Here is a 27,514-nt window from a genome sequence, read left to right on the forward strand (position 1 = left end):
CTCCGTGAGTGCTGGGCACGCCCCCTACAGTAGTGAACAGGAGCTGTGAGGTGGACATTGGAGGGGCTGTCAGGTGGTAATTGTACGTATATTGCTTCCTATATTTTATATCAGTCACTAGAATAGTCTCTGTCAGGCAGGGCTGGTAGTTTATGTATTTGGTAGTTTATTGTATATGAAAGACACAATGATCTTTCATATATTTCATTACACATTTAAATGGCATCCCCATTAGATAAACCATGACTATTTTGCAATTGCAGTGTGCTGGTAGAAAATCCGGGGCCACTTGATTGCATTTGCCCCCCAGGCTAAAAGTTGCCAGCCAGCCCCTGGTAGTAGTAGCTATTCTCAGAATTCGCCAGAATTAGTAGCTGTATGCAATAAATGTACACTGCTAGTACTCTTGGTGATATGCCAGAAATAATCCCACTAATATGATAGCATTAGTATTAATATGTCAGTAGAAGGTGCCTAATATTAAGACACCAGTAATGCTGAGTGATATGCCCGCAGTACTTTTATACCAGCAGCTGGCTAGTAATATGCCAGTATTAGTTATAATCCTAGTAGCAGCTGCCCAGTAATATAACAGCAGTAGCAGGAATGATAGTAGTAGTTTAAAAATAATACACCAGTAACAATGAGAGCAGCTGCCCAGTAATATGCTAGTAATAAGGTATATGCCAGTAGTAGTTGCCCAATCATTTAAATCAGATATGTCTAGTAAAATGCCAGCAGTAGGAGTTATATATCAGTATTAGGTGCCCAATAAGATGCCAGCAGTATTACCTAATCAGTGCAATGCAGGGTGCCCACTAGAGATTAAGGGGTCTATTTACTAAGCTTTGTTAGGAGATAAAGTGAACAGTGATAAGGTACCAGCCAATCAGCTCCTATCTGTCATTTTTCAAACACAGCCTGTGACATGGCAGTTAGGAGCTGACTGGCTGGCACCTTACCTACGTTCACTTTATCTCCTACACAGCTTAGTAAATAGACCCCACAGAGCTAGTGGTGCCACCAGTGTCCCTCCCTCCTCCCCACACAGGGCCTGATTCAGAGACGTACGTTAATGCCACTGCAGCTGCAATATGTAAACATATGTAATATGCAAACATTGCAGCCACTGGAATTTGTACTGAGACGCCCACCGGCAGCTTGTGGTCATGCAGCAAGGTCTCGAGAACTGAGCCATTTTCGTCTGAGCCATTTTTTACTGTTTACGGGTTGGCAGTCATAGGCTGAGACACGCAGTAAAAATGGTGGCACCACACATGCATTTCAGTTTCCACATCCCCTCCCCTATCGCGTGGCCGCCCACAAAAGTTCCCTGCCTGTCAGTCACTCTGCAGATAAAACATCACAGCAAGCAACGACTGTAATGAAACTTGCCGTATGCGCAGATCTCCGATAATCACTCGGCTGCTTAAACATCGGCCTTGTGTCCATCTCTGAATCAGGCCCACAGTTCTCCCCCAATCCTCTCTGGGTCTCATTCAGACCCGGTCTCAAGCGCTAATGCGCTCGCAACCGGGTCGATGGTTGGCCCTGTGCATGCGCAAGCCCCGGAGCGAGAGAGAAACTCTCTCGCTCCGGAGCTCTCTACAAAAGGGGCGGCTGTCGATGTTGATCAACAGCTCGCCCCGGTTTGTAGGCGGGCCAGGGGGGTGGTTTCCAAAACGGAGGTGTTCCTTAAGGAACGCCTACCGTTTTGTGGGCGGCCGCACTGACATCATCAATGATGTCAGTGGGGAGTTTCCTACTCGATCAGAGCAGGAAACTCCCTGGGGCTTGTGGTTGCCGAGACCTAACCTTAGGGTCTCGTCGCAAGCCCAGATGGTCGCGATGGTGTTCACCATCGCGACCATCAACCTGGTCGGTCGCTAAGCTGTGGGTGGTAACCCACAGCTTAGCTAGCGACCAGGAGGCCGCACTAAAAAAAGGAAGCGGCCGCCCTCATTCAGAGAGAGCGATCGCTTCTTGTGACCGGCTCTGAATGAGGGCCTCTATCTTTCCCCCAACCTTTCCATGTTATTCATAGAAGATACATTTGTGCTGTCCCCTGCGGTTCTCTCTTCTCTCTCTGCAGTTCTCTACCCCTCTGCCTCTATAGCCTCCTCCATTCACTATCATTTCCCAATGTTTTTACTGATTACAAAAATACTACTAAGCTAAGGCCCTGATTCAGACCCACTCGCGAGCGGCTGTCCGCTCGCAAGTGGGTCGATGGTGTGCACTGCGCATGACGGGGGGAGCTCCGTCATGCGCATGCGCGAGACGCGACGAGCGAAGGACTTTCCTTCGCTCATTGTGTCTGATCAAAGGGGGCGTGCTGTTGATGTTGATTGACAGCACGCCCCCTTTGGTGGGCGTGCCGGGGGCGTGCCTGCCAGACGGAGGCGTTCCCAAGGGAACGCCTACCGTCAGATGCCGGCCCCACTGACATCACTAGTGATGTCAGTGGGAGTGATTTTGGCTCTGATAGAGCCAAAATCACTCCTGGCCTTGCGGTTGAGAAACTCAAACGCAGGCTTCTGATCGCACTGGCGATGGTCAAGACCATCGCGACCATCATCCTGCACGCTCGTATAGGCTGTGGGTGGTCACCCACAGCTATACGAGCGTCCAGGAGGACGTTCCATAGTTATGGAGGTGGGCCCTGATTCAGAGCGAGCGCTCTGGTCAGAGCGTCCGGCTCTGAATCAGGGCCTAAATTCCAGAGAGTCATCCAGATTCTAGCCAGTGTACTTTGCACTATCAATGAGAATGCTGGGTATCCAGTCACTAGGAACCAGTGCTATGTGAATACTAGCCAGGCCTGGTGAGTATTAGTCATGTAGTCAAAAGCTAATTCAGGATTTATAGAGGGGGTGTAACATTGCCAAGTGCTAGTTTATGAAAAAGCAATAAAAAGTAAAGCTGCAGCAATAATAGAATTGGAAACATTAATGGACAGGATATACATATTTATATATTCTTTATTTCAATTTTAAAACAGGTGAATGAGTACCAGACAAGACTTTGTACGGGTTCCACACAGTATGGAGCCCATAGAATACATTGCGGAAACCTGTTCGGGTCATTTAAGGTAAAGTTCAGAGGAAGAGGAGGGCAGGGAAGGAGAAGGAGGTGGAGTGGCTCCGAGAGTGCTCTGAAAGTGCAATCTCAAACTTCATTTTTATGCATTTTATAATAATAATAATAATAATAATAATTACTAATTAAAATAAAATAAGACATAAAGTAAGTTGTACATTAATGCAAAAAAAAATTAAATAAAATTTTATAAATTTTAGCCATTTCGCAAAATTAACTTAGGGCACACGTGCCGAGCTTTTGGGTGCCCCCTCTGAGGCTTCACTGGCCCCAAAAGTGTGAAATACTCGGCCATCCTGAGTAACCATGACCGATGTTCATGCTGATGATTCAATGCTGTGTCTTCAGACACACCAGCGGATCACAAAAGCCGTCAGTGGGTGTCTTTCTAGTGCAGACGCCTCCTGCTGCTTCTACATATTATCACACAGCCTCTGCGCCCCAGGACAAAGCTCCTGTATGAGCTGCTTCCTAAATCACGCCCAGTGTACGCAGCATTGTCAGTACAATGAGTATGTAATTATACATTAATGATGAATGTATGCAGGGGCATAAGAGAGGAGGGGTCCCGTGCGCAGTCTCCGTCCGGAGCCCCCTCCTCTCTACCCAACGGCCGGCAGAGCACTGAGCACAACAGACTCCGGGGACTAGAGTAGACTCTAGTGCTATGCCAGAGTCTACTGCGCAGGTCACCGGGGAAAATGGCGCAGCAGCCATTGTCCCGGTGATTTCCCTACTGCGCATGTGCAAAACGCCAGGAAAATGGCTGCTGTGCCATTTTGATGGTGATATGCACAGCGCTGCTACCGCCGCAGCGAGACACCGGAGAGGTAAGTATTGAATAAATGGGTGCAGGGTGTGCGGTGTTGGCCCCCTTGGACCCAGGGGCCCGTGTGCACTGCACATCCTGCACACATTATAGACACTCCACGAAATGTACAGTATGCATGAAAGTGTGAGAATAATATTGTAGAATATCTAAAGATAGTATATAGTAAAGATATACAGTGATTATTCCCATATCCTTGATGGTCCACATAACTCAGACGTGATATACTATATCAATAATGTCACCCATTAATATTCAACAAATTATTTATTACTATACTAATTTTATTTGTGCATGGCTCATTTTTATCAGTTTTCCTACTTTCTCTAGCAATTGTATTATATTTTGCTGGTTTTAAATCAACAACCATATCGTATGTTTCTAGCTACAGTAATTTAATAAAAGTTCAGTTTTAAAAGTCACTGGGGATTCCTGTATATGGGCAGTTTAAAACACCACCATTGGTTAGTAGGGATTTATTTTACTAGTAGTGTTTTGAGTAGTACATTTTTATTGCCAGCAGGTGTCACTGTTGTTAGTGATGTCTATACAGAGCTTTTTTTTTTCCACTTGCATAGAACATTGTATACTGTAGGTATAGAAGCAGACACATCAGTGTTACGTAGGAAAAGATGCACACAAAAATAAACCCAGTAGTATTTATGACAGAGGCAACCAGGTATATTTATGCTACACAATAGTGTAGAGCAGTCTTGACAGTATTTGGTAGTAAATGCTAATTGTACATTACACTATGGGTATACAGTGTAGTAGTGTCATACTGTATATAAGGCACAATGGGCCTGATTTTGCGTTGCACGCTGCTGTGACCACGTTAGGGTCTTTTGCTATAGGTGTACAACAGTGCATCTGAATGTGCAAGAACCCACTTTGTACGTATTTAGTCACAACCATTGGACGCACCATCGAAATCTGCACCAGTCCCATACTCGGTGCCTATTTTCCATCAGAGTATGGCTTCCAGTGTGAGCGATTTAGTGTCTGAGTTCACAACCAGTCCTGTGACACGCCCGTAACACGCCCATCTCCTGGTGGAAAATTATCACCTCCCAGCCACTGCCCAGGAACACAGAATACAATACCAATACATTTCAGAGTCCGTGCATCTCAATCGCTACTGTCTGCGTTGTGCAAGTTTGTAGGGATTTATTTTGTGCATGCGCAGTAGCAAAAAATGTATGTGACATTGGCATTGCGTCCGACTCAGAGTGAGGCCCAATATTGTCTGGCAGTCATTGATAAATGGGAAAGTCACACTTTCAATGTAAATATAACATTTTCATATGTTTTATTGTACCCTTTAAAAATAATATTGGAGTAGCAAAATTGGAAACATCAATTAAATAATGGGAATAGACAGCAACTACTTGATATAATATAATAGGTGGAAGAGTCAATACAATACAGGTGTAGTCAGGGTGCTAGATGAGGTGTAGTCAGGGAGCTAGACAAGGGGTAGTCTGGGTGCAAGAGGATGTGTAGCCAGGGTTCTAGACAAGAGGTAGCCTGGGTGCTAGATGAGGTGTAGTCAGGCTGCTAGACGAGGTATAATCAGGGTGCTAGACTAGGGGTAGTCTGGGTGCTAGATGAGGTGTAGACAAGATGCTAGACAAAGGGTAGTCTGGGTGCTAGATGGGTGTAGACAAGGTGCTAGACAAGGGGTAGTCTGGGTGCTAGATGAGGTGTAGACAAGGTGCTAGACAAGGGGTAGTCTGGGTGCTAGACTATGGGTAGTTTTGGTGCTAGATGAGGTATAGTCAGGGTGCTAGATGATTTGTAGTCGGTGCTAGACAAAGGGGTATTCAGGGTGCTAGTCAAGGTGTAGTCAGGGTGCTAGACTAGGGGTAGTCTGGGTGCTAGATGAGGTGTATTCTGGGTGCTAGACAACAAGGATAGTCTGGTGCTAGACAAGGGATAGCCAAGGTGCTAGTCGAGGTGTAGTCAGGGTGCTAGACTAGGGGTAGTCTGGGTGTTAGGTGATGTGTAGTCAGGGTGCTAGATGAGGTGTAGTTAGGGTGCTAGACTAGGGGTAGTCTGGGTGTTAGATGATGTTTAGTCAGGGTGCTAGATGAGGCATAGTCTGGGTGCTAGACAGGGGGTAGTCAGGGTGCTAGGTGAGGTGTAGTCAGGGTGCTAGACAAGGGGTAGTCGAGGTGTAGTCTGGCTGCTAGACTAGGGGTAGTCTGGGTGTTAGATGATGTGTAGTCAGGGTGCTAGATGAGGTGTAGTTAGGGTGATAGATAAGGGGTAGTCTGGGTGTTAGGTGATGTGTAGTCAGGGTGCTAGATGAGGTGTAGTTAGGGTGATAGATAAGGGGTAGTCTGGGTGTTAGGTGATGTGTAGTCAGGGTGCTAGATGAGGTGTAGTTAGGGTGATAGATAAGGGGTAGTCTGGGTGTTAGGTGATGTGTAGTCAGGGTGCTAGATGAGGTGTAGTTAGGGTGCTAGACTAGGGGTAGTCTGGGTGTTAGATGATGTTTAGTCAGGGTGCTAGATGAGGCATAGTCTGGGTGCTAGACAGGGGGTAGTCAGGGTGCTAGGTGAGGTGTAGTCAGGGTGCTAGACAAGGGGTAGTCGAGGTGTAGTCTGGCTGCTAGACTAGGGGTAGTCTGGGTGTTAGATGATGTGTAGTCAGGGTGCTAGATGAGGTGTAGTTAGGGTGATAGATAAGGGGTAGTCTGGGTGCTAGATGAGGTGTAGTAAGGGTGCTAGACAAGGGGTAGTCAGGGTGCCTGCCAGATGTTCAACATATGATACGCAGATCATATCCACGATTATATCCAAAGATGGCCAGAAACTACTGTGTCCCAGATTTCTAGCTGCAGATCTCCGTGATTGGCTGCAATAAGGACAATGACCGTCGCAGGGTGTAAGGAGGGATACGAATAATTAAGTGCAAATCAGACAACTATAGTTTGTTTATAATAATTTTGTTATTATATTTCAGATATTTGTATTAACCTGCACTTGTTCACTACGTAGCCAAAATTTCATATTAAAAAGAGTTCTCCAAAGTCGGAAGTGAGGAGTACAACGGAAAGGTAACAGCATAGCAAAATACATGCAATTCTAATTATACTTTTTGGTTATAAATAAAGCAATGGAAAATCAGTTTGTCTTACTGTGAAAAGTGGACAAACACTAATATACTAGGAAATTAACTACTATATTTGTAAACTTATATTCCTCAGCGCTATAACTAGCAGTTGAGAATGTGTTGAGTGGAGTGAGATGAAGCGTGTCCTATAGTCCCAGCATTTCAGAGTACATAAGACATACAAGGCCCACTAGTATCAGTAATGTTACTAAGCCCACTACAATCGGAGCAGTGTTTCTGAGGCTGGGTCAGGTGACCGGTGACAAGCGAATCATAGCAGTGCCGGTGATGGATGGGACATCAGTGACTCTTATGGCAGTCACAGAGCAGGAGCCGGCTAATCATCCAGCACAAAGACACTTCCTGGGCTTGTGCAGGGACTGGTGAGGAATAGTAAGAGGAGCCAGGCACCTAATGAAAAGGTTCAGTGTTAGGATGGGGAACGTCCAGATCCTGTTCTACCGGCCGACCTGAAGTGTACAAAGGAAAACTTAAGACGGTGACTTGTTTGAATGGAGCTGATTGGCAACACACACATGCATGGGGTAATTGAACATCATGTTTGTGAGATGAGACATATGTAATACAAATGGCACAATGTATTTCTGATTCACTTTTTTTTTTAACAGTTATTACCAAAAGAAGAGTGAGAGCTAAAGAGGCCCCAATATAATATATTTATATTAAATGTTCCCTACGCACAAAAAAAACGTACCTTCCACCAATTCAAACTTTGCGCTCAGCCTTTGCGTCACCATAAGTGGTCATTTTGCTGAATTTACAGTTATGAATTGAGCTGGAATGGCGCCGGTTAATTAATTTTTTTGTATGGTGCGGTTAAGGTAGGACTAGGAACAGTAAAGGTCAAACTTTGCCCAAGAAGCGTGATGATACTGCACACAAGGTGCTCACACTGCTGGACTGTTTTGAAAATGTTGCTCATCTTTAGTTACAGGAAGATGAAGCTGTTACTGAATGAGAGTCAGGCTGCTGGTAAGTCCTTCATTGAGTGTGAATACATTACATTGCATCAGCAATGGTTACCTCATCCACATGCATGCAGGGGCAGGTCTATGAGGATGCACTGACACCCTGATTCAGAGCCGGACGCTCTGACAGAGCGCTCGCTCTGAATCAGGACCGGCCTTCTTGTTTTTTAGAGCGGCCTCCTGGCCGCTCGCATAGCTGTGGGTTACCACCCACAGCTATAGCAGGCGGCCAGAAGATGGTCGCGATGGTCAAGACCATCGCGACCATCGGGCTTGCGACGAGACACTTGTGGTAGGGTCTCGTTGCCGCAAGCCCCAGAGAGATTTCGGCTCTTACAGGGAGCTCCGTCGTGCGCATGCGCGAGACCCGGCGAGCGACGGGCTCACCATCGCTCCGGGTCTCACACCAAAGGGGGCGTGCTGTCGATGTTGATTGGTGGGCGTGCCAGGGGCTTGCCTGCCAGACGGAGGCGTTCCCAAGGGAATGCCTACCGTCTGAAGCCGGCCCCACTGACATCACTAGTGATGTCAGTGGGAGTGATTTTGGCTCTGATAGAGCCAAAATCACTCCAGGGCTTGCGGCAGCGAGACCCTACCACAGGGTCTCCGTCGCAAGCCCGATGGTCAAGACCATCGCGACCATCATCATGGACGCTCGCTATAGCTGTGGGTGGTAACCCACAGCTATGCGAGCGTCCATGAGGACGCTCCCAAAAAAGGTAGGAGGGCCCTGATTCAGAGCGAGCGCTCTGGTCAGAGCGTTCAGCTCTGAATCAGGTCCATTGTGTATCATATGGCGCAGATTCATTGGAGAGCTGAATGGAGGCCCTACCACCTCCCCCCCTCACAGCTCTCTCTGGCTGGCTGCTAGGCACAGCCACAGCCCCTGTACGTGGCTGCAGCCCCCCCACACACACCCCTGCTTGCAAGCCACTGAGATTGCCACCCCCCATTCACGGTCCCCTCACAATTACTCACCCCACCCCCATCCACTCACAGGCCCGCATGATTTCCACCCCACATGGGCGGGGAGTGGGGCCAGGAATGAAAAAAAGAGGGGGGGTGAAAGACAGGGAGGAGAACGGATTAAAGAGAGGCTGGAGAGACACACGGAGAAGGGCATGAGACTGGAAAGATACCTGGGGGCATTAGGCTGGGGAAATATGTGGGGGAGCATGAGGCTGTACAGAACCTTGAGGGTTGGGGCTGGTGAGACACAGGGAGGATGAGGCTATATTGCAGCCACACTAGCTAACGACCCGGCGTATGGAAAGTCACAAATACTACTTTACTTATAATTAAATGCACTTCTGAACACTATTTTACCAATTCATAAATTAACTCCTGACTTGTTTGTATCATACAGAATTTTGACATCAAGAGACACTTATAAGCATCCAGAATAGGAGTGTTGTTGTATTAACCCTTCATATAATTGCTCCTTCTTTTATAAATGCCCCTTCTGTCACAGGTAAACCAAGCCCTTAATTGTAGTTGCTTGTCTGGCATAGAATTTGTCCAACTTTGCTGTCAGCGGTTCTCTGGGAGACGTTGTCTGTCACTCTACTGGAGAGGCTGATTCCAGTCTCCAAGTGGCTGAATACTGTCCCTGGACATTGTCCCTGGGTGGAAGCCCAAAACCTTTCTGTTTGTTTTGTGAGCAGCTCAGATACATATAAGAAGAACAATAAAAGGGAGGAAAGGACAAGCCTAAGATGTGATGGGAAACTCAAGGATAGGTTTAAGAAATACATTGTGTTCACCCCACCACAGTGACCTTTCTGGACAATGAATTTTTACTGTCAGCTTCCAGTTAATTACAAATAAAATATAAAACTTTTACCGTTCTATTTTGTTATATCCTCTGCAAGGAACCTGTAAGTGAGTAGGTTATTTGTTTCAAATGCTCACACCTCTGGCTGTTATAGAAACAGAAACAAATAAGTGTATAAATCCTAGTGGCCAAGCGGAGGTCTCATATCAATCATTGAACGAGGCGGGATTGGCATCTCTGCATCTAATACAGAGAATAAACGTGGAACTAATATTGATCTTCTGCAGTAGTGATATTATTTTGGCGTAGTTGGAGAGTCAGGAAAGGTAACACATGTGCAGAGGCGGAAGAGACTTTGGGGAACAGGTAAGAAAATCCATGCCAGCATCTGGATTTTTGGATTGATTCTGTTAATACCTCGGGCTAAATGTAATAAAGTGCGAGCCGGCGCGGATGTGGGAATACATGCGAGTAGGCAAAAAAAAAAAGCAGCAAGCATGTTAAAGGCTACACCAAGCTGGGTTAGCCTTTAACATGCTTGTTGCATTAAAAATACAGGCGCACTGGCAGTATTCCCGCAATCTATTACATTTAGCCCATTGTGTCTCCACGACCCAAAAATCACATTGTATTGAGTATGAAGATCGATCTTTCTGAGGGATCGATCTGCTATGCCCATCCCTACACTGATGATTATGTAAAATAGCTGCTTTCATCAACACTACATGAATACAGTACTTGCTACAAAATAACTGATGAATTAAAATAATATATTTATTGCAAATAATGATATGTGATAATATATGATCTTTGTAATTGCATGAGAACGGACCTATTGTGAACTTTAGAACAGACATTTGCAGGTGTGACTTAAGGTGGCCATACACAGCACGATATACGTGCCGATCCGACGAATATCATACCTGATATCGTGCTGCGCGCTCCCGCAGCGGTGTACGATCCCATTGAAATGGTGGAGAGGGGAGCCGGCATATCGTGCGGTCTGCGGGGACCGCACGAATGCCGGCAGTGACAGCACGATCCGTCTGCTGACGAATCAGCAGTCGCACTACACAGTGCATCGCATCGTGTATGGCCAGCATAACTGAAACAAGCTGACGGTAAGAGCTGAGACATACATTATGGAGACATACTGTAGCTATTATGTTTTTTCTTGTTGTTGTTGTTGCATTCTTCTCCTTGTGAAGCTCCTGTTCTTCTGTACAATGATATGAAGGTAACAAGGATGAGATACATTGCACTGCTTCTTAGGAGTCCTGTGATGTGTCTGCAGTAAAGAAGATTTCTGGAAAAGCTGATTAATGGGCTCGGTACCCGAGAGACTTACTGGAAGAGTGGAAGACACAAAATAATGCATTTTTTTTTACATAGGAACAAGCTAGCTTTACAGCAATAAGTGGAATAAGAGATTAACCTGTCAGCGTGTACTGGGCAGTGTCTTCTCTTGGAAATGTCATGCAGACTGCAGCCCTGATACTATAGAACACGTCCATCCTGTAAACATATTAGAAAGTGTGTGATAGCTGGCCTGGTAACTAACTGCACAAGCATGTATCACGTGTCATCATTATTCATAGGCACAGGCAACACATGCATACAGTCCTATTAGGGCTGAACATTGTCCTATCATACTTGTCTCCGTTACTTAGGGGTCTAGTTACTAAGCAGTGTTATGAGACAGAGTGAAAAGTGATGTCTGTGATAATGTACCAGCCAATCAGCTCCCAACTGTCATCAAGGCTGTGTTTGAAAAATGACAGTTGGGAGCTGATTGGCTGGCACCTTATCACTTTCTTATCACTTTTCACTCTGTCTCATAACACTGCTTAGTAACTAGACCCCCTAGTTTTATCATAACTGGCACTTAGCTTACCCATATCAGTACTGCACTGGGCACCATATGGCCTAAAACAGTCCTTGTATATTCTGTACACCCTATTTCTATTTGTAGTATAAGGTTAGCTCATCAGGTACTGAATAGAGGTGAAGTCTAATATGGGACGTTTACATCCAATGGAAATTGAGATCTATTTCCATTGGCACAAGAGGACAGATATAAAGGCATTATAAAAACAGACAGGGATGAGGGATTTGCCTAGGTGCAGAAACATATGATGGCAAGTTGGATTACGGGTACATAGCCGCCATCTGCATGACTATCTTATGATAAAATACTATATCTGTGTAGCTTGTTTCCGGCGGTCAGCCGCCTACTGTGAAAAGGGATAGTTTACGCAGACAGGATCCGCAACAGAAATCATGGGGCCCTTTACACCTAATTTTTTAGGGGCCTCCCATCCCCGAGTCCCTGGCAGATACAGGCCAGTCATTTGAGAGTCTTCCTTACCTATATTTGGTTTCTCGGCAATGGGGAATCTGAAGGAATTGTTCCACCCTGGGTAGATGGTGACTTCAGTCAGTATTCACATTAGAGATCACGTAGTCTGGAAGATGTCTGTTTGCATAGGAATATAACCAATGTCATTGTCATATAGCAATGGTTCTTCAGCCCCACAGTGTCTCTCCAGTCTCATTCCAGTCCCCACAGTCTCTCTCCAGTCCCCACAGTCTCTCCAGTCCCCAGTGGCCCTCCAGCAAACACAGTAGTCTCTCTCTCCAGCCCCCAGTGTCTCTTTCTAGCTCAAGTGTCTATTTCCAGCCCCACAGTCACTCTCCAGCTCCCACAGTCTCTCTCCAGCCCCCAGTGGCCCTCCAGCAAACACAAAGACCCTCCAGCCCGCATAATCTCTCCCCAGCCCCCACAGTATGTCTCTAGCCCCCATGTCTTTTTTCCATCCCCCAGTGACTCTTTCCAGCCACCACAGTCACTCCAGCCGCCACAGTCACTCCAGCCCCCTGTGTCCCTCCAGTCTTCACAGTCACCCTCCAGCCCAAACACTTACCTTCTTCTGCCAGCTCGCCACTGCTCTTCTGCTGTTTCAGCGGTGCGTTTCTGTGTGACGTCGTGACATTACGTGCGCTGCGCCACAATAACCTGAAAATAACTTTATTGGCCAGTGCAGTAAAGCAGCTACAGGCTACAGCAGCTCTGAGTTATCGGACGGATCCCATTGCCAGCACCCTGCTGGAGTGCAGGCCTTGAGGCCCTGGACAGCTGTGCCACTAGTCCCCCCCCTGTCACCATGCCTGTGCGCTGATCCTTATTATCAGGTGGTTTGAGTCTCTTTCTGATTAGTGGCTCCTCAAATTAGCCATATAGCCCCCACCCCATCCACACTCGTACAATTAGAATCTCCAAACCAGACTTCAAATGAGGAGACGCATCTCTGATAAAAACTGTGGATTTTTCCATTAAACTTAAAGAGATGCGTCTCCTCATTTAAAGTCTGGTTTGGGGACCACATCAATACTTTTAGGTAGTGGGCAAATCTAATTGTATCCAAGTACTCAAGACTGATCCACATTGAACGAGGAATGGGGGCTATGTGGATAATTTGAGGAGCTACTAATCAGAAAGAGACTCAAACCACCTGATAATAAGGATCTGCGCACAGGGAGAAGGGAAAGGGTGGAGAAGAATACATCTTAATAATCATAATCTCCACCCTTTCCCTTCTTCCTCTTATCCATAGTAATCCAGACTTCCCTCCATTTTATTACAATAATAATTTCAGTTGGTGAAAATTTTGGATTGATCCTGGAGTTTGGAATTGCAAAAAATCCAGATAAAAAAATGTCAGTGTACTCTGATCACAGAAACTGCCCACCAAGTGCCATTCAGTTGGCATTATACCAATGTCTATTTTTTTTTTTTTTAATTATGTCTTTTTATTGCAAGTCTTACAATGAACACTTCAAATATAAATGAATAGGGTTGTATAAAATATGGCATACAAAATAAACCCAGCTATTTAGAATTGTATGATCTAACGTATAGTATATTATAGAAAATGGTTCTCTTTTAAGGTTTACAAAACCAATGTATCCCAAACTGTATGCCATGGGGAACTTGCAGGGGTGCCACTGGTAATTGGCCAGTACCAAATCAAATTATTTATGGGCAATGTGATAGGAAAATTCCGTGCTGGTGGTGCTGCCAATCATGGGGACAAACAGAAGCGGAATCCTGTCCACTACCAGATAACAGAACCTAAGGATGACAGGTAAGCACAATTTACACAATTTAATCATTTCTGCTGAAACTTTTAGCCTGAGGGTGCCATGAACAAAATGCTGATACTCTAGGGCATTGTGAACCAAGAAATGTTGGGAACTACTGAGTTAACCAATACATTTAATCACAGTAAGAGACACCAATCTGTATTAACACATCGGTAGGAATTTTAATGTAAGATAAACAAGTGCTACGTTACACCAAACAAATCTGACAATTAAATGTGACTTCAGGGTGACCAGAGTTTCCACCAGCTTTAAAAGTTAGAAGTAATAATGGAAGAGGAAAACTGTAATACTTCAGGGAGGTCCCATCCGTCACCCTATTGCACTTGTTATTTTTAATGGAGCACATTGATGCATAACAGGGCTTGCCTAGAAATTCTTTCTAGTCTGGTCTCAGAGGTGCTGCTGGCACTACTACATGTGCACCTTGCACTGTGCTAAACAGGAGCTCATGGGATGCAGAAAGTGGTTGCTGCAGGCAAATGCCGCGATCAAGTTATGTTTTCATGACCCACCCCGCTTCACCCACTCCCTGGCTTTCAATCAGAGCTGGGGCCATTATTTAAGTTTGGCTAACCATGAAACAGAATAAAGCTGGGTAACGTACACACTATAAAATGTAACGTACGATAAATCGTACACATCGTATAGTGTGTACGCCCGATCTGTAGTTCATTGCACCGTCCCATCTGCTGTTCATGCAGCATGTAACGGCACATTGTGCCATCGTACACCAGATCTAACAGTGTGTACGGCACACACGATTTATCGTTGAATCGCATCGCACCGTTGGTGGATCACACATCGAACAGGGTGTACCCAGCTTGAGAGAGCTGGGAATCCACAGTGCATAAGGCCAATAAAAGAAACATTGACACGTAAATTAGGAAGAAGCTGGGGCCTCATTTGAATATGTGGAAAACCCTCTGTTGACTATCTTGTGGGTGTGGGGAATTTGGTAATATGTAAAATATTTGGTGGAGTTGCCCAAAGGCCCATGCTTCTGGAAGATGAATCTTTGCTAAAAGCAGTATTGTGTTATAGCTGTGCATTTGATACCTGGCCAGTTTTATTAAATAACCCAATTAAGGGTCTGAAGAAACAAATGAGGAAATGTGTCTTATTATCTCAGCTGCAAAATAAGATTCCACTTCTTTCTGGCTAGCAGCTCATCTTTCCATTAGCAGAGTTGTATCTACAGTGAAATAGGATCAATACCTTCTGTGTGTTCTGCGGATAATTCTACGTACATGGGAAATTTGGACTACTGCCTCATAGCTCAATCATCCTGTGTTAGCCCCAAAACTTTGATCTCTTGATAATTGCTGAATCATTTACCTGTAAATCTCTTGGAGAGGTCGGCGGAGGTGATTATATGGCCTACACTTCGTTACAACCTGTGGATATGGCAAATGATCATATAGGGTTTATCTTTTTTTTACATGCCTATTGTATTTTGTGTTATAGATAAAAAGTATTCTGAGCTTTCTAAAGAGAAAAAAGGTCCTTTGTTATTTTCCTTTTCATGTAGTGTTCTGTTGAGTTTTATTTATATTGTGCTATAAACAGTTTTCAAAATACAGGGAATCAAAATTTGTGTTGGAAAATGAGTAATGAGGTGTTAAAGGAAATAACAAAATAAATGCATTCAGAACTGGGCTTACCAAGACAAGGTGGCTGTGTAACACAACACTGCTCTTCCTATGCCTATAGGTGGGGATCTAGGTGGTCGAAGACGTTTCTCTTTCAATTATGACCTTCATGAGTCTGATGCTGGAATCTCACATTTTGTATGTCTTAGTTAGAAAGAGTATCACTAATCCATGTTAATGAATAATATTAATTTAGAGAGAGAAAGAGACAATGACGTTCTCTACATTTTCCCTACAATTCTGCATATGTATATTATCCGTGGTGGCAGTGGGGCACCGTAAACAAAGTTTCGTTATTGCCATGATAAGAAACTATTATTAGTCTCAAAGTTTAAAAAAAATTGTTACCAGGACAGTGGCTCCGATAGGAGCCTGTCCCGGCAAAGAGGTTGGCAGTGAAGCATGCTACCTATTGTTTGATCTTTACCATCTGGGAGAGATCACTGGGGGTAAGTTCAGATGGCTACAGTCGGAAAAGGGGCAGGTAAATCACTTTATTATGGCCCTGTCACCTCTGACGCAGTGCCACGGATTACGGCATCATGTAGAGGGGGAAGGGCCATTATGACACTGTTTGATAAGAATCTCATCATCATGCCCCACATTTCACTCAGAAGTTGACTGGATGTTAGGGTGACTCCCTAAAGTTCATGAGTCTCCCTAACATTTAAGGGGGGTATCCACTAGACGATAAAGTTGAACGATTGAACGATAATGATAAAATCGTTCGATAATCGTTTGAACATCGTGCACTAATTGTTTCTAACGATGTACGATGCGCGCTCCCGCTGGTCGTTTGATCGTCTCCTCCATCGACTGAACATGCAGGTCAATTTCACTTGATTGCTTACAAATCGTTTACACATCGTTTACACATCGTTTACACATCGTTCATGCTGAACGATCAAACGATGAACCACTGTCTGACCACTATAGCTGAAAGCTCTCAATCACAGATTAAAACAACATAGTTTATTGTTAGATCTTTTGCAAATCGTTTGCAAATCTTTTGCAAATTGTTCAGAGTGGAAGATCATAATTCAAGGGAAACTTCAAGGGAAAATCGTTAAGAGGTTGGACAGGGATAAAATCGTCTAGTGGATGCCCATTAGGGTGAGCATTGACGTATGCAGGAAACAGTAGATTTACTGCTGGTTGTTACACTGCAACATTTTGTTGTTTCAGTCTGGAGAGGAGCATGGAGCCTGCCAGAGAGGGATCTTCTGATGGAGCATGGAGCCTGCCAGAGAGGGATCTTCTGATGGAGAATGGAGCCTGCCAGAGAGGGATCTTCTGATGGAGCACTAAACCTGTCAGAGAGGGATCTTCTGATGGTGCACAGAGCCTGCCAGAGAGGGATCTTCTGATGGAGTACGGAGCCTGCCAGAGAGGGATCTTCTGATGGAGCACAGAGCCTGCCAGAGCGGGATCTTCTGATCCCTCTACACTGCAATGCTCTGCTAATAGGGCTAGAGCGACTTGCACCATCTGAAGATTGCATTAGTTAATGAGTCAAGCTCTGAAAAGCTAAGTGTTTGAATCCTGGTAATCTGCCCATACTGTAGTCATCATTGAGAATAATGCTGACTGTGGCTTGCAATGTTAGTTTGTCTAGCACAGGAGATATCTCCAATATAACTTGATAAATTGGGAGGACACATAAACCATGCGGAACCTGCCATCTCCGCACAGTCTTAGCTTTAGTAATGTCCAGGATGTCTTATTTGTCTGTGGAAGATGCCTTTACACTTACTGTATCAAGTTTACAGAGTCCCTGAAGTGATAGAGCAGTGGTTCCCAAACTGGGCGCCATGGGTTGGTGGTCCAGGACCAGATGAAATTATTTATGGTCAATGTGATGGGCAAAACCAGTGCTGGTGGCTGCCAATCATAAAGTATGTGGACAAGCAGAGGCACAACACTGTCCACCACCCACAATTGACCCTAAGGATGACAGGTAAGCATCATTTACTTAGTTTAATATTTGTTTTCTTACATTTAGTTTAGGAGTGCCATAAAAAGAATGCTGCTACTCTAGGGCACCGTGATTCAAGAAAGTTTGGGAACCACTGGGAGAGAGGATGGATCTTCCATTTCATTAGACCAGTCCATTTGTAGACCTCCCATTCACACAGAGGAGCTCATTCAGACCCGCTTGCAAGTTGCGGTCGCTCGCTTGCAAAAAGGGGCCGGATATTTAAATCAAATGCTTGCACTGCGTCACGTAAGGACGCCCACTATGTTTTAGCAAGCTATGGCAAAGTGCGCTCGCAAGTGTATAAAGACGCCCCCTTGCCACTCGCAACACACGTCATCTCCGGGAAATGTAGGATTAATCGGGACCATCATGAGCCATCGGAGCTGCTCGCAACCCTTGGGGTTGCCTTAACCTGCCGCAAGCACAGTGATCAGCGCTGGCTGAAATACATGCAGGTGACGTGTACAATGACGCTACTTTGCTAATTATGCACGCCCTTTAAACAGCGTTTTGGTGGCCTGACACGCCTGCTTTCGCAAATCCACTCCCCCGTTCACAAGCACCTTCCTCTATTACTACCCACAAACGGCACTATCTGTCACTCAAAGCAACGACCTGATAGTGGCTTATGAGCAACCAAAATCAGATCGCAACGAATGGCTTGCGCATGCGCACTGCGAATTATGCGTGACCCTTGGACATGTCACTGCCATTGTTGTCTCATGGAGTTGTTACTTTCAGTTAAGGATGTGAGATAGAGATATAGGGAAATGCGCAGTAGTCAGCAGTATAAAACTACAGATTCATATTCTGATTAATCAGCTCAGGAAAGATACTATGGGGTATATACAATTAGCCGCAGGGTTTACCCCGCGACTAATTGTTGCGCTGGTGGTGAGTCAATTAATGGGGACGAGACCCCGCGCACGAGTCCCCCGCTGTCGTGCTTTACTTCGCACCTCATGTAGGTGCGAGGTAACAGCTGCACGAAGCCGCCCTTGTCGGCCTCGCGCGCGTCAGAAAAACACACTGTTTCTGCACTTCTCGCGGAAACTGTGTTCCCGCGAGCGAGGGCACATTTACCGGCGCGAGGAAAAAGCTATTTCATTGAATAGCTTAACCCCGCACCGCGGGACTTTCGAGCCCCAATTACTCGCGGGAGAAGTCCCGCGGGTAATTGTATATACCCCAATATATTACACATTACTAAATTATACATATAAATGGTTAAATTATAAATTATTGTCAGACAATGTACACCTTTGGGCGCTTCTGGCACAAGCTGCCCTATTACACTGAGTTCTACCCAAGAACCAAAAGTACAGACAAAGAATAATTACTTATATTAGATTATTGTGTTCAGCTTTAGACTAGTACAATCGTTAATTTACTGCTTAGGAATCATCACCATGCAATATCTTAGTGTTACACAAATATGTGCAATTAGCCAATGTTTATATAGAAAATATCCATATTCCTACATATTAATTGTATTTATAGTATATTATGTAACACTTTACTAAAGTGCCTCTGTTCAGCTGTTGGTGTAGCTTAGGCCGTGGGAATTGTGCCGATAATAACCTGTTTTCTTTTAATCACTGCAAAACAGTAAATATTTGAATTGGCGAAATATCTTTTAAATACAATCCGCTACATAGACCAATTAGATTACACATCGTTAAAATTTATGATATTTCTCTATGAAATTAACTTATTCCTTCTCTACTGAATCTAAAAGAGAGCAGAAATGATCACGTACAAAGATGTACAGGTCCTGGTCTTAAATTATTAAGGAAAAGATTTTAAACAAAGAAGCTTGTAGGAATCAGAATGCCCTTAGTTTACGTAGGAAGAAAGAGATTTATACATCTATATGTCCTTTCAAAATTGTATATAATTATTACGTCCCCTTAAAGGTATAGGGGATTCATACAAGCAAAAACAACGACCACAGGCATTGTTATGCTGGCTTTGTGAGGTATGTCTATGGCAATGAGCAAGGCCGGGACTGTCTGTTATGTGCCCCTGGGCACAGAGTGGTAGTGACCGGAAATGATGCTGCTGGCTTAACATTCCATTTGGAAAGCACAATTATGTCACATGGAACCATGTTTTTCACAGACTCCAAATGACAGAGAAAGAGGCCGTATATCAAAGGAAACAAAATTGGGGATTATGTTACCTCTGTAGAATGAGAAGATTCAATATTCGCAAGCACATCAATTTGCTGGAACCGGTAGCAGTACTGACTAATATGCAGGGGTGTATCTACCCATTGACCAGGATGGCACTTGCCAGGGGCGCCAGCCAAAGGGAGGGCGCCATCCGGCAGTGCTACCAGCAGCCAAGGGGTAGAATCAGCCCGGGACTAGCGGTTGTGCAACCGGTGCCTTGCACCGCACCCATCGCTAGTGCCCCGGGCCCCACAAGTGTAGGGCAGACTGTAGTGATAGCGGTCTGCCCTACACAGTTACAAACACACAGCCGCCAGCGGCAGCTGTGTGTTTGTTATAGCAGCCAGCCAGTGAGAGTCAGACAGACTCTCATTGGCTGCTGCATCGTCCAACGAGGGAGACGGCTGGAGCTCACTCATGAGCTCTGTCTTCCGGCTCCCCTCGCAGCGGGTGATGGGAGAGACATCATGACGTCTCTCCCATCCTATAGTGCAGAGCAAGAGTGGACCCGGAGGAGTGGACAGCGGTGGTCATCGGCAGGAGCGGGGATCAGGTAAGTTGTTTTTTTTTCTGTGTGTGCGTGTAAGCCTTGCACGGGGGGGCACTGTATAGGGGGTGGCCGCTACTGGGTGCACTTTATTGGGGGGGGTGGCCACTACTGGGGGCACTGTAGAGGGGGGACTACTACTGGGGGAATTCTATAGGGGGGCCGCTACTGAGACCACTTTATGGGGGGGAGTGGCCACTACTGGGGGCACTGTATACAGGAGACTACTACTGGGGGCACTGTATAGGAGGGATTACTACTGGGGGCACTGCAGCATAGGGGGGACTACTACTGGGGGCACTGCAGCATAGGGGAGATTACTACTGGGGGCACTATATAGGGTATAGGGGGGTGGCCGCTACTGGGGGCACTATATAGGGGGGACTACTACTGGGGGCACTGCATAGGGGGGACTACTACTGGGGGAACTGCATAGGGGGGACTACTACTGGGGGCACTGCCTGAAATTATGAGGGGAAGGGGGCACCAGTCCATTACATTGCCAGGGGCGCTCGGATCCCTAGATACACCCCTGCTAATATGTGCCCAGTGAATGATAACTTGGACTTACATGAACATTGATTTAGTCCACAGAATGCCTGTCTACACTATGTGCAGGTAAATAGCATAAACATGTGTTTATAAGAAAACATTTTGAAAAAATATGGTGGCATCCAGTAAATGTTTACCTGTATATATATCCACTAGTACGTTACATGCACAATGTCATTTGTTGATCAGTGGCACACTCAGAGGGGGCAATATAATTAGCCGTAGGACTTACGCAGGATTTTAGCTCCTGGGTTAAGTGCCTGGAGCTATTCAATTACTGCCCATGTTAAGCCCGCGACTAGCCCCGAGGGTGCACTTAATGCGTTTATGTGTTAACTAGTGCTTCTGCGGCTAGTGGCAGTGTCATCACTGGCGGTAATAGCATAGCTCCAAAAACAACCCAGGAGCTGCACCTTAGCCACGGGCTTACTCCAGGAAATAATTGAATAGCTCTGGCCTTTAACCCGACAGCTAAATTCCTGCAGTATGTCCTATGGCTGACTGAATTGCCCCAGGAGAGTACTGAATGCCTGCAGCCTAAATAAATACTGAAATATATATAACTCGTTGGACCAGAATAGAGGGAGACTTGTAGGGCAGGCAAAGTAAGAGCAGGAGCAATTCTACTCCCTTGCTCTCTGTAATAACAGCCCCACTACTTGGAGTATTTGTTTACGAGGGAAAGCGGTGTAAGCATAACCCACCTGGGACCAAACACAATTTATGGGGTGAAGCATCAAACCTTTTAAAAAGAAGAGACGTTAACCATAGCAACCAATCAGCTTCTAGCTACCATTTATTACATACATTTTATAAAATGATAGCTAGAAGTTGAATGGTTGGTAAGCACAGGTTATTTTTGCTCTTCCTTCTTTTCAGGATATACATAGTGCACTATGCACTATGCAAGACAGAATTTAAAAATTAGATTGTTTGATACATTAGGGGGAATTCAATTGTTTTACTGTAGCCGAAAAAAGTGCTATTCAATTGTTGTTGTGCACCCATCACTGTCACGGAAGTCACGCCCAAAATGCAGGGGATCAACAACGTAAAGTGGCTAGCCTCATTTAAAGAGACACTTAAGGTGCCCAAAACCCAGGCGTGATACTGTTAAGGTGCCCAAAAGCCCTACTCAGGAGGCTGCGAGCAGAAATCCATGATAAGTAATGGGCGCCCGTGGTACTCGTGCCCAGTGCCACAAACAATTGAATAGCTCACATCACTAATTTTGCCAATTGTATACTAAGAGGATGGGTACAAAAGGAAAGAGGGGATGAAGATGGAAGAAAGGGCAATATAATATACAACACATAATCTTTCAGTTTTATAGAGCCACAAGTTTTATGTGAAAACTATTATATATATATATATATATATATATATGGGGTAGATGTACAAAGCCTTAGAGATAAAGTACCAACCAATCACCTCCTGTCACATTTCAAAGACAACCTGTAACATGACAGTTAGGAACTGATTACACCACACTTATGGTACTGCCAGACTCGCCCATTTTTGTTCACGGCCCCATAGGACTGCGAGCAAAAATGTGCGAGGCCAGGGTGAGATCGGAGTGCGAGGGGGGCGAATCGTACACTGTAAGCAGCAACTTTCCCCCTTCGCTCGTAATTGAATCGAGCCCTAAGTGTGTGCTACATAAATAACTGTTAATGAGTAATAATAATAAATATGTTTAATAAAGAAGTAATAAGGAATGCTGGGAAGTTTCCTGGTATATGGTGCATGAGGAATTAGTTTAGCATAAAACACACAATTTTCCTGTAGTGCGGACAGGTCTGAGCTGGCACTATCTGGATGCTTAATGCACTCATTGTTCACATTGTGAGTACATAAATAAAACTTCAAAGTCCATTGTTGGAACTTGCGTTCTACTTTCATCTCAACCCTATTGCAGTCAAGGGATTCAAAGGAAATAGTTCAAATTGAACCATTAGGGGGTAAGTATTGTGTTTTACTGTTCGCACTTATATTGTATACAGCCAGCTAAGTAGTTGCTAGCAAGATTAACAAGAATAAACACGTAAGACAATAGCCTGGCAGCAAGTTTTTGTTTTTACTGAAGACTCTTCTGTTGAAAACATTACAAAAATTGGCCACACAATGGGCTTCAGTCAGAGAAGTACACTAATGCTGTCGCTGCTGCGTATGTGTACAAAGCTACGATGCGAAAATGCGCAAATGTCACAGCCGCCAGGAGATGTATTGAGACGCCCACCTACAACTTTGTAAATCCAAGTATCTGCTTAAAATGTCGCAGCATCAGTCGCATAACATTCCATTGTCGTAGTCCTCAGTGAGTTTATAGTCCCGCAGAATGGCCGCAGGAACAGGGACACTGCTGTAGCATACACAATCGCTGACGCAAGATGTGACATGCCCCCGAAACGATCGTGACACACCTGCGTTCTTTGCTGCCTCCCCCAAACGCTCCCTGACTGTCAAGCACCCTATGAGTAAATAGTCTATGTGAGCGACTACAATAATGTACTTTGATGCATGCCCCCTATAATTAAGTATTCAGTGGCCGATACTTAAAGTACCGTAGCCGGAGTGATTCATTATTGCTCTGGTGCAGGGACAGCAGTTCCAAAAAGCAGCTGTCCCTACAATTAGTAACACTGCTACAGCGGTACTTACCCCTCTGACGCCGGCCAACTGTGTGACCTGAGGTCGTGAATGGCTGTGTTGTGCGGAGGGATCCCTCTTCGCTACCCCTGATCTCTTTTCCATAAGATGAAGCGGGGTGCCGGGAATTGGCACATTCTGAAGATGCCTTCGATTTTTGGAGTTTGCTGAATATAGACGGCCCTATTGGGCTCCTAATAATGGATGGTCTTGTTACATAAAACACGTGGAAACTAGCATTTGCGCATGTGTAATGGGCCCATTGCGTATGATGTATAGGCCCTCTGAACCTTTTTACAACACCCTCCCTATAGGCCTGATTCAGAAGTGAACGCAAATCCCGTCACGCCTCTAATGCCATACGCAGCGGTTGTGGAAAAATTTAAGATGTTGCAGTGGCTGGGATTTGTATTGAGATGCCCACTAGCATTGTGTCAAGTCCGCCACTTGCACACAGACGCACCATCGGTCGCAGCAACGATGTTCTGAGCAACCCTTCAGAATGTCTGTCTCAAGTAAACTGCCGGAGCCTTAACCACTTTGTAAGAGTTCGCAGTTGCAGGAACAGACACGCTCCCTGACTGTCAATCACTTTGCGTCCAAGTCTACTGTGCGACCACCTTTGGCATTGAAACTTTGTACTGCACATGTGTATGACTCCCACTGCGCGTGCACCAAGACAATCACTCAACACCGCAAACATTGACATTGCGTCCACCTCTGAATTAGTATCCTTACTACTCATATATTATCTGCGCTAATGGCAGTATCAGTGCACATTGCCACTCCCATACAATGTATTGGGACTTTGTAATTATGCTACTTATCAAGCTCCAAAAACCAAAAGTTTTCAGAGTTTAGGGCCTATTTATGAATTTAAATTTGCTGCGATCCCGTTTATTTGATTTTACCAAGCTTGACCCATTAGCCAACACCATGTTCAGATGGTGTTAGCTGCTGTAGCCCAGGGGTTAAAGTGGGCTGGAATGGGGTGGAACTGCGTTCCATTTGGAGACGGAATCAGTTCCGCCTCCTCCGGCCCACCTAACAAAGGATGTCAACCCAGCACTGCAGGGAGATGCTGGGTGCCTGCTGAGATTTTGTTACCAGCAGGCACCCGGCTTCTTCCCCACAGCAGCAGCCGGAGACTGTAGTTCACTCCAGAGCTCCGGCTTTCGGGTCCCACAGTGTGCACTATGGGAGAGATGTCATGACATCCTCCCATAGTTCCGAGGAGCGGGCTGCCAGACAGACAGCAGCGGACGCAGGAGTGGGGCTTAAGTTAATTATTGTGTTTTTTTTGTGTGTAAGGGGCACTACTAATGGGGGGCACTACTAATGAGGGCATTACCACTGGGAGTACTACCACAGGGGGCATCACTACTGGGGGCACTGCCACTGGCGGCATTACCACTGGGGACACTACTACAGAAGGCATTACTACTGGGGGCACCACTCCTGGGGACACTGCATAAGGGGCACCACTACTGTGAGCACTGCATAAGGGGAACCACCACTTTGGGGACTGCATAAGGGGCACTACCACTACAGTGGGCATTGCATAAGGGGCACTACTGCTGTGGGCATTATGTGTAATGGGCACTACTGTTGTGGGCATTGTATAAGGGGCACTACTACTGTGTAAAAGGGGCACTAATGTGTGTCATAACATGAATAAGGAAGAATGGCCTCCCTCACCTCTCGGCCCCATAGCAGCTGCACCCCTTGCACCAATGGTACTTACACCATAGGAAATTATAATTATCGGGTCTAGAACTCTATAATTTACAATTATGTCCCTTATACCCCTTTCAAACACAAACCCCAGGTCAGAGATGGTATAATGAACACGGACTCAACCCATGTTGCATCTTTTCGCACCAAACTTTGCTCCTGGATAATTCCTGGGTCATTGCTTTTCACACTGGACCTGTGTCTGTGCTGCAGAACAGGGTTATCACGTTGCTACATCATTAATAGTGTAGGTTTCAGCAAGTGTTAACAGATGAGGTTACTGTCTAGTCCAGAGCTCCTGCTCCTATATATTCAAAATGCAAATGAAAAAATTAAAGCTTAATGCAACTAGTTACAGTCTGCAATCATGGCCAATCTTCTTTCTGGAAGAGAAGAGCAGAGCAGAAGAGAAGAATTTATGGCTGAGAGGGCTAAAAGTGAGCACCAATATGTATGCAGGAGCATAATATTTATGCCTAGTAGAGCGCTACCAAACCACCAGCGAGGTTCCTTGTAGAGTAACCCGGTTTTCCCCTTTCTTACCGCAGCCCTTTCAGCTCAGGCCTGGGAAAATCCCAGGTCTTGACCAGGGGCGTGGAAACAGGTCAGCTAACCCAGGATGAACCATTTGCACCAGGCATGTCAAACTCAAAATACCAACCGGGCCGAATATTCAAGGTCTATGAGTGAGTGTGCCGCAAAAAAAAAAAAAAAAATCATTTGAAAGGTTTATTATTAATAAAAACCAATACAGTGCCCCCTGTAGTAGTGCCCCTTATGCAATTCTACCCTGTATTACAGCCCCTTGTGCAATGCTCCCTGAATTTGTGCCCATTATGCAGTGCCCTAGTAGTATCCAGTATGCAGTGCCCCAGTAATGCTCCTTATGTTGTTTTCCCAGTAATGTCCTTAGTAGTGCCACTTATGCAGAGACCCCAGTAATGCCCTTAGTAGTGCCCCTTTATGCAGAGCCCCCAGTAATGCCCCTTTATGTAGAGGCCCCAGTAATGCCCTTAGTAGTGCCCCTTTATGCAGAGCCCCCAGTAATGCCCCTTTATGCAGAGCCCCCAGTAATGCCCTTTATGCAGAGCCCCCAGTAATGCCCTTAGTAGTGCCCCTTTATACAGAGCCCCCAGTAATGCCCCTTTATGCAGAGCCCCCAGTAATGCCCTTAGTAGTGCCCCTTTATGCAGAGCCCCCAGTAATGCCCCTTTATGCAGAGCCCCCAGTAATGCCCTTAGTAGTGACCCTTTATGCAGAGCCCCCAGTAATGCCCCTTTATGCAGAGCCCCCAGTAATGCCCCTTTATGCAGAGCCCCCAGTAATGCTCTTTTATGCAGAGCCCCCAGTAACGCCCTTAGTAGTGCCCCTTTATGCAGAGCCCTCAGTAATGCTCCTTATGCAGAGCCTCCAGTAATGCCCCTTTATGCAGAGCCCCAGTAATGCCCTTAGTAGTGCCCCTTTATGCAGAGCCCCAAGTAATGCCCCTTTATGCAGAGCCCCCAATAATGCCCTTAATAGTGCCCCCATTAATGCCCCTTATGCAGAGCCCCAAGTAATGCCCTTAGTAGTGCCCCCAGTAATGCCTTGTATGCAGAGCAGCGTCCAGTAATGCCTTGACACAGAGCAGCGTCCAAGCAATTCGTCATCAGACCATAGACGACTAAATCGTTCAGATAATAATTTGCACGATGATCATAACCAATTATTTGATTTCGACAGCAGTATGTGGTGATTTCTACCTTATTGCATCTCCAATTTTAGATCGCTCACAGGCTATGCCCTCTTCAACATCTTTACATAAATTAGGAATCCCTACGCTAGCTTCTATTTTACAACTTGTTGATCCTACAGTAAAGGATTTTACTTGCCTCTCAGCGACACATCATACACTTTCGAAAATAGATCATTTTTTGTTATCTCATTCTCTTTTTCCAAAAGTTTTAAAAACTAATATTGAACCCATTGTTCCAACCCGACCACGCATTAGTCTGGATGGTGATTCAGATGACGGTTGATAGAGGCCCATATCATCATTGGAGGTTCCCTACACATCTTTCACAGTTAATTTATTTTCATAATAGGTTGGAATCAGCTTGGATGGACTATAAACATGCTAATCTCCCTCATGCAGAATCCAACCCTTGTTTTGGCTTGCGGCAAAAACAGTTCTCCAAGGTAACATTATATAGTAATGCCCCTTAAGTTGTGCCCCCAGTAATGCCCCTTTATGCAGAGCCCCCAGTAATGCCTCTTATG

The 27,514-nt window shown here is 45.4% G+C and overlaps 1 long non-coding RNA gene across 1 annotated transcript; it reads right to left on the minus strand.

Moving 5' to 3' along the window:
• Window positions 1–10,622: 10,622 nt before the first annotated feature.
• LOC148534407 (uncharacterized) lies at window positions 10,623–12,949 on the minus strand. Its single transcript, XR_015877642.1, has 3 exons — window positions 12,177–12,949; window positions 11,244–11,323; window positions 10,623–11,155 (listed from the first exon to the last, which is right to left on the minus strand). It is a non-coding gene; the product is annotated as an uncharacterized LOC148534407 (long non-coding RNA).
• Between the last annotated feature and the right edge of the window lie 14,565 nt (window positions 12,950–27,514).

This window comes from Taudactylus pleione, unplaced genomic scaffold, assembly GCF_031769625.1.
Source record: "Taudactylus pleione unplaced genomic scaffold, aTauple2 ptg000066l, whole genome shotgun sequence".
NCBI classification, from domain to species: Eukaryota; Metazoa; Chordata; class Amphibia; order Anura; family Myobatrachidae; genus Taudactylus; species Taudactylus pleione.